Source organism: Dermacentor silvarum, chromosome 8 (assembly GCF_013339745.2).
Source record: "Dermacentor silvarum isolate Dsil-2018 chromosome 8, BIME_Dsil_1.4, whole genome shotgun sequence".
Classification (NCBI taxonomy): domain Eukaryota; kingdom Metazoa; phylum Arthropoda; class Arachnida; order Ixodida; family Ixodidae; genus Dermacentor; species Dermacentor silvarum.
Window position 1 is genome coordinate 113,477,649 of NC_051161.1, and position 9,243 is coordinate 113,486,891.

The following is a 9,243-nucleotide window of genomic DNA, read 5'->3' on the forward strand; positions in this document are numbered from 1 at the left end:
ATAGAGGCGCATTGAAGGCCGACATACCTTGTAATATCCCAGTGCCACATACTTTGTGATTCGAGTTTGTCCGACAAGTGGTTTCGAAGAGGATTCTCTGAGCACAACAGCCCGGATGCTCGGCCCATTAGACCATGGACTACCCGGTGAACCACGTTGGCTAAACGGTTAAATATAACACAGAAACTTCCCGGAAAGTGGGTGAACTATCCTATGACTGGCAATTGCATAATAATGTAAAGAAGAACTTGTTGGCCAGGGTAGACAAGCTCCACGTATACTGACTACAGGGGCCATCGAAGAGCAACTCTTCTGGGAAATATACGAATACTTGATAATACATATTGAGTCAACGCAACAGATCGTGTGGATCATTTTGAAAGTTTGTTGTATGAAGCTTTTTCCACTCTTGATTTGGATCTACGCACGGATTTAAGTGTCCCGTTAGTGGAGGGGGGCCCTCATAGGGTGGCGACCATGTATAGCGCGCGAACACTCGTATATATATTGCTATATACTATTTTTATATGCTTCTATTTCACCTGATTCACTCTCGGATCCTGTGATTCAACGTCTCACTGAGGCGAACGCACGCACGCACGCACGCACGCACGCACGCACGCACGCACGCACGCACGCACGCACGCACGCACGCACGCACGCACGCGCACACACACACACACACACACACACACACACACACACACACACACACACACACACACACACACACACACACACACACACACACACACACATATATATATATATATATATATATATATATATATATATGTGTGTGTGTGTGTGTGTGTGTGTGCGTGCGCCTCAGTGAGACGTTGAATCACAGGATTCGACAGTGAATCAGGTGAAATAGAAGCACGTAGAATAAATGCCAGGGATTTTACTGACGTTTCGGATTCCGGTCACATCACCCGATTAATCGCGATTAAATGATCAATTGAAAGATTGGAGAATTAGAATTGCCCCGAACAAGGCACCACTCCTAATAAAATCGCCTCCAGCACCTGTCGAATGGGATCCACAGTGATATCAACAGTTGACCTGCCGAGGGGGGGCCGAGCCCCTCATTAAAAAATGGTGAGGGGGCCGACCCCCCCCCCCCCCCCCCCCCCCCCCCCCCGAGCCCCACCTGACTTTAAGCACTGGATGTACAACTACAAGGATTCGGTCTAACACAGCTACGACGGCAGCTGCATTTTTTTGTAGGTTGTGCAATGCTTCGTTTGTTTTAGTTTTTGCATGGCAAGCATGGCAGTCCGAGTGAAGCCCTTCCCAAGCAATACACCCGTGAAAAGCGGGACGCCTGGCATGCGGGCTGTTTGTATGTAAACAACTGGCTGTCTTGTTTTTAAACCGGTGGGTGGGGTGTGCTGCAAAAACATAGCCGAATTTCATGTCTTCGAGCCTTCAGGAGCACAAATCTGGGACGAAGTGGCAGGCTGAGACATGCTGCATGCTCTGAGGAAGCGAACCAGGGCATCCCGAGCAATTAACGGGCGCACCTGTCCTAACAAACAGACAATTCCCACCTACGGCAGTGAGGAAAGCGGTAAACTTTAGCAGCCGACATCTGCACCAGACTTTCGGCTATGGTGGCGAACATCTTTCCTGTAACTACAGAAATTGCCGTTTGCGTTGGTGCTGCTATACTACATAGGAAACGGAGACCTCGAATGACGTTATATGACTGGCACTAGTAGTCGCACTGAGTCCTATTGTCCCACTGAGTACGTTGAAATCAGCCATCGCGTCTGCACGAGAGCAGCGACACGTCTCGGCAACTTCAAGAACCTTCGTTTTGTGATGTCGCGCTACACAGCTAATATCCGAGGCAGCGCAATATCCGTCGCACAAGCACCATCTGAGCTCATGAGATACACAATCAGTGGTTGGATGAGAGCCATCACGACAGTAGCAACATAGACTGGTGTAAACCACAGCGATGTCCATATTGTGGAACAAATCAGTGAGAGACACTGCGCATTTGAATACCTGAACAAAACGTTTATCTTGCAAACTGCCTAATAACCTCCTAGGACACTGTTACGGCTCGAGGTGGCGTTTTGGCCAGGAATCCACCGAGCCCATTGATGAGTACGTCCGGTAGTAGGAATGAAGGGAAAAGAATTTATTCTATATATTTACACTGGCTCCAAATATGCAAGCCCACTGCATGTAGGAGCATATTTAACGTCTGAGTTCAAATCAGGACACGTCAGAACCTCCCCACTGCACCGCAGGTCTCCGCTTTTAATACAGTCGTATTCACTAGGAGCCTAAACTAGGGAACCTGATGACGAAATCTCGCTCAATTACAATTATCGAATCGGTCGAAATATTGCCGCGTCGGTATTCGTGCACAAGTGCGCCCTGGCGCCGACAAAGACGACGACCGGGCTGCTCGAGATTCCGGAAGGCATCTAGGGAAGAAGAGATTCTTGTTGTTGGCGCCTCTCTGGTTCCTTCTCCCGAGTACGGCGCGGTGCTTCTGTAATAAAGTTCCGCGACACTGGTGGAGGTGCTGGGTACCGTCGCCTCATGATCGGCACTCCTACGAGCAGCCGTGCATCTAGCCCCACAAGACACCCACGCGTCGATGACGCCTGTTCACCGCACGAGCCACCGCCTGCAAGGTTTGAGCCCCGAATTTGGCGTCTTGAAAACATCGTCTTCATCAACGGCCGACACCCCAACTCCAGCAATGGCACTTCCAAGCAGCCCAACTCAGGTAACAGTTCAACACCTTCGGATTCCTGAACCATTTCACAGTGACGCGCATGAAGATGCGGTGGACTGGCCGGAGAAGTATGAACGGGTAGCGAGATCGAATCACTGGCACCCCGACCAGAAGCTTTTCAACGTCTTCTATTTCGCACTCGAAAAAAGTGCAAAGACGTGGTTTGAAAACCGCGAGGGAAGTCTGACAACGTGGGAGGACTTTTCGCGTCGGTTTCTCGACACATTCGGGGACACAAATCGACGTGAAAACGCACTGCGCCTTCTCGATACGCGCATCCAAAAGCTAAATGAAGGTGTCGCCATGTTTGCCGAAGATATGGCGCGTTTGTTTCGCCCCGCAGATCGCAACATGCCGGAGGCTAAAAAGCTCAGCCATCTGATGCGTGGTTTCAAGGAGCAGCTGTTCGCTGGCCTTGTGCGCAATCCGCCGACAACAGTATACGAGTTCATTGAAGAGGCCACAGCAATCGAGCGGGCGCTGCAGCAGCGGTACCAACAGTACGATCGTCTGATTGCCGGGGCACCGACAGGAGCCGCAGCACTGGTTACGGACGATGAAACCTGCTTGCGCCAGTTGATCAGATTGTGCGCGAGGAAATTGCGAAGGAGAACGCTAGGCTTGCACCGCCGCACGAGTTCCCGGTTGCCTCCGTCGCTGAAGTGGTAGGACAGGAACTCCGACAGGTGCTTGCCCCTTCCGAGCCTCGTACCGAGCTGTCATACCAGCCGAATCCATACAGCTACGCAGACGCGGTCCGCCGTCCGTCACCGTCTGAGCCGCCGTACCAGCCGAACACATACAGCCATACAGACGCTGTTTACCGTCCCTTGTCTTCCCTGCCGGCGCCACAATACCGTCAACGGCCTCCTGTCGCAGCCTGGGCCCAACGAGAACCTGTCAGACGCCGCCAGCTCCGTAGGACCGATATATGGCGCACTGAAGATCGGCGACCATTGTGCAACAATTGTGGAGAACCAGGACACATCTATCGTTTCTGCCCTCATCGCCCAGCTGGCTACCAGGGCGGCCCATATGCCACTACGCGTAGCCTGGCTGATGCAAACCGTGTCCCCTTCGACGAAAACCGCACTGGCCGGCAAGTGAGCTCTTCAAATCTCCGGTCGCGCTCACCGTCTCCAGCACGTTTCGCCTCGCCGAACAGCCGCACCTTCGCTGACGACGTGAGAGGTCGTTCTCCCAGCCCACGGCGGGGAAACTGAAAGCAGCGACCTCAAGGGGGAAGGTTGCAAGTCCTCAAATTTCCGAAAATCCCCGCTTGTTGCCGAGAAAGGAAGACGCCGATCAAAATATAAATAATGCCGACAAAACTGTGACTGCCGACCTCGCTGTTACGATTGACGGACACGAAGTGACGGCCTTAGTAGACACTGGCGCGGACTTTTCAATTATGAGCGAGGCGCTGGCAGACAAACTCAAGAAGGTCAGGACAAAATAAACGGGCCCTTACATTCGCAATGCTGGCGGCCAGATTATGACTCCTACAGGCAAATGTACTGCAAGGCTCACGATCGGGAACGCAGCTTTTGACGCCACATTCGTGATTCTGCCGGAGTGCTGCAAATCACTCATTTTAGGCATGGACTTCTTAAGGGAGTATGGCGCTGTTGTCAACATACGCGACGGCGTAGTAACGTTTTCCCCTGCTAACGACACGACCAATGGAACAGAGCGACAGCGCCGCAGCTTACGTATTATCGACGAGGACGTCTGCATACCGCCACTGTCTTACAGCCTTGTTTCCGTCAGTTGTGGCACACAGCTCACCGAAGAAGTGGTCGCGGAACATGCAACCGCCCTTCTCTTCCGCCAAGGAGTCGCCATCGCCCGTGGCATCGTCTCCTTAGTCGACGGGCGTACAGAGGTTCTATTGACAAATTTCACAAACGAACGTCGGTATATCAGTAAAGGCACCGCTGTCGCGTATCTCGATGAAATCGACCACACTGACAAACGACTGTCCCATTCACAAATAAACAAACGACTGTCCCATTCAATATGTCCCTGCAAAAGAGCGGCGTTTGCATCGGTCCTGTTTAGCTCCGATCTTGAGCGACTTATTCTTAGCTCGCGCTGGCAGAACTATGTCTAGCAGTCTAGAGGGTAGCGGTGTAGTCAAAGTTTTTAGATTCGTTGACGAGTTCCTAATTTTCGTAGATAAGAATTTCGTTGACACCGACTTAGTACGTAGATTGTAAGGCAGGAGTAGTTTACGAAATTCCTTTAGATTGCGGTAGAAAGTACGTGGGCCAAACCGAGCAGTGCCTGAATGACAGGCTGAGGCAGCACAATGACAAAGTCAACATTGGGAGAGAGGGCCACCTGGCAATTCATTGTAGAGACTGCAAATGTAAGCCAGACTTCTACGCCTGCGCTGTGGTTGCCAGAAGCCGTGACAAATGGGTTCGTTTAATAATTGAGGCCAAAAGGATCATTGAGGCCGGTGATAAGTGCGTAAGTGTTGCCTCAATATCTCTATCACGCAAAGAACTACTTTACCTGAACGCGAATGCGCACTGAGAAACTGTGATTGCGCTCCCTGTATAAATTAGTGGCGTTCTTTTCTGATTAAACATTGTTGGAAGTGGCGCCCTGTGTGTGTGTGCTCTCTCTTCGTCCGTCGTCGTTTTCGCGCCTTCACTTCCGATCATGCTTAACCAACACGCCCAACTATCCATCCTAACGACGCTACAATCTCCGCCACCAATTTGCCGCTTATACGCCCGGGGAAAGAATGTGGATTTGGTCTTCCGTCCGACGCCGAGGGCTCTCGGAGAAACTTCTACGCCGGTACTTCGGACCATACAAGGTTCTACGCCGTATTAACGACGTGACCTACGAGGTGGTTGGTGATGGTTCATGCTGCTCGAAACGCCGTCAACAGGTGCCTGAGGTAGTGCACGTAGTGCGCATGAAGCCATCTCATTCAGAGTGAAGTAGACACCGCCAAGCTATCAACTACGAGTCTTTCCGCCACGATTTGATCAGCATCGGGACGATGCTTGCTCTGGAGGGAGGGTAATGCCGCGTCGGTATTCGTGCACAAGTGCGCCCTGGCGCCGACAAAGACGACGACCGGGCTGCTCGAGATTCCGGAAGGCATCTAGGGAAGAAGAGATTCTTGTTGTGGGCGCCACTCTGGTTCCTTCTCCCGAGTACGGCGCGGTGCTTCTATAATAAAGCTCCTGAGCTTTGTGTACCGCGACAATATCACTCGCATGTTGACGCATCGTTCCGCCGGGCCCGCCTCCGATGTCGCACCCTCATCCCCGTATAATTGAATCTGCGTGGCCATCTGTTAAAATTAAACTCGAAGCTCTTCCCACTGTGTTGGTCGACGTTGGCCCCTTTCATCAATTAGTGGGCTCTGCGTGACGGTCCGCTTTTCAGGATCAGGATTAGATACAGTGATCTTCATGATAATTACCGTATCCACGGATGGCAGTGGTTGTCATCGCCTCGACGCTAGCTCCTTTGTTAACGCGTCACAGTCTACGACACGCCCGGTCGCTGTCGGTGCGCGCGCTTATAAATGGACTGACTCGTACTAAATGTCCAAAGAATGCATTCTTTCAGGTTTAGACGCAACAAGGCCTTAAGCAATATCACACCATCTCCAAGTGCAGGTGTCATTGATACGCCTATCACCGATCATCTTCCCACTTTTATTACTTTCGCCGCAGGAAAAATGCACTATGACACTAGTTCTTTCACTTCCAGTTTCGACAGGGATAACTTTGGATAACTGGGCGTCAATTAGCACTCAATGTGATCCGGAAAAGGCGCTCGAAAAATTCTGCTCATTATTTTTGAAAGCCGTGCATGCTAGCACTACAACTGACAAATGCAAGAAAAAAAATTTCCCCACAATCCTTGGACAACAATAGGTTTGTTAACCAGCAGGCGAAACAAAGATAATCTTTGCAGGAAGTCTGAAAACAGCCGTTCAATGTAAGCCTAGCACATCGCTATAAAAAATGCAATACCATGTTGACCAGTGTACTGAAAAAAATCGAAACGGCTATATTATGAGAATGAATTCTGCAAGGTCTGAAATAATCCTAAGAAACAATGGCAACTTTTCAACAACTTTTTGAATCCACCCAAGCGTAGTGGAACCATTCATAAAATAAATTATAAAAATGAAACACGCACTGAATCATCCTGCCTAGCCAACTCATTTAGTAATTACTTCTATGAAGTGTAAAGTAATAGCCCGATAGCCTCTTTATATCCGTTTAACCGTTGCAATCATACCTTCTTTCTTTTTCCTGTCTCAGCCGATGAGGTCTGTTCTGCTATATTAAACCAAAAAAAAAGCTAGCCCAGGACTGGATGATGTCTCTGCTTACAACTTATAACTTGTTGCTCCTCCTGTTGCGGAAACACTGAACCGCATAATTAATCTAATTTTTAAATGTGGCATATTTCCCAGTTTGCTTAAGAAGGTGAAATTAATTCCTGTCTATAAAAAGGTGATAAATCTGAGCTGTCTAATTATCGCCCGATCTCAATTTTCTCCTCCATTAGTAAACTTATAGCGAAGTTATTTCTGAAGCACTTGAACAGCTACCTCAAAAAATTTAAATTGTTGAAACCTTGCCAATTTGGTTCCCGCCAAGCAGATCGACCAGCTTAGCTTTTATACCATTTACCTGATTACATCAGGTGTTCTATTGATAGCGGTAAATGCGTTGGCTCAGTATTTCTAGACTTCACTAAAGCTTTTGACAGTGTTAATTATCCCATTTTATTCACCAATCTAGAATCGTTAGGTATAGCAGGTCCAGCTTTAACTTAAGAAAAATACTTTCTTGACCGCGAGAAAACAGTCTGGGTAAGAGGTGCTTATTCTGAATCAAAAGTTATTAATCAAGGAGTACCACAGGGCTCAATACTGTAACCCTTGTTGTTTTGCATTTACATTAACAACCTACCTGATATTAATATTTCAAATGCTATTCCATATGCTGATGATACCACTATTTCCCTGTCAGACAAATCTTTAACAACCTTACTCCTTAAACTGAACAATGAACTAGCGAAAGTTGTAGAATGGTGTGAGTTGAATCATTTAATTTCAGACCCTGTTAAAACTCAGTTCATGATATTTAAAACAAAACACATGATTTTGCCGTGTATACCCCAAGCACGGTGGAAGAATATTTAGGTGTTGACACTGCGCGCGAGCGAGCGTCCAGATTATGTTCGGCCGCGCGCGGGCGCACCGAGTAGCTCTGCTGCGAGCAGATAGAGGGCGCCGCGGCCAGCGGTCCCAGCTTAGCGGCGCCGGCGGCTTGGCATTCCTCTGCCTCCGCTAAATTTTCGTTCATAGTGGCGCCAGTAAAACTCAAAGCGCGAAGGAAATTCGTTATTTCAGATTAAGGTGATAAATGTACCAGGCTGAATGCTTTGCTAACATGAATGTATATTGTGCAGGGCGTGAATGACGTGAACACGGATCGATCGGGCAGCACTCAACGCCCACTCACATTCCGCTCGCGCGCACATTTTGTTGCGGCCGATCTAGTCATGCATACAAGCATAAAAAAATTAAAGCGTAAGCCCGCATGCTACCCCTCGATCCGAAGAAAATAGTGACTGCACCGGAAAATTCAAACTCAGAAAACCGTTCAAGCATCGTCACGCGAATTCAGTGTGGGCGCGATATAATTTAAGAAATGAAACGGCGCAAGCTTGCGATATGCAACGCACTAGAGCAAAGTGGGTGTTCATGGCTAGAACCTATGATGAGAAAGCACATAGCTATGTAAAGAAATCTTTCAAAAGATAATTTATCAGGCGGGACGAAGACAGGCGTTTTATCTTGGATTACAATATCACTAATACAGTTTACTTGTGAAAATATTTTTTATTTCAATTCCACTTAACATAGACTGTGTATATTATTCATTTGGCTTTCGTCGTTTGGGGAGCGAGTGACTCTTGCAGGATCTAAGAGGTGACTTTGTTTTTTCTTAAATTGCATATGATAATGTGCCAATGTAAGCGTATTTGACAATGCATGCTACAGCCTGTCCACAAATACACTTATACCCAGCACACAATAATCTCATAGACTTTTTATTTTTTATTTTGCAAAGACAGAATAAAAAAATTGTGCATGAAGCAGCTCGATAATTTTAATAGAGGATAGCCTTCCCAGAAGCTTACGCTCTCATACACTCCCACAATGAAAAAAATGTTAAATAAAAACATGCAAGCGTGTAATATACACCGCACGCGCATTGTAAAAAACAATCAGTACCCAGGATGGCACAAATTTGAAAATCAGGCACACATCTATATGCACAGAAAACAGTATTATACAGGGTGCACAAAGATTTAAAAACATGTAAATGTCACGTAGCTGAACAGAACCAAGGTAATGTTGTTTTCCGTCCCTTGGAGATACTGAGATTATCTTTTACATTCGGCCTAATTACATTAGTCTTAATTAA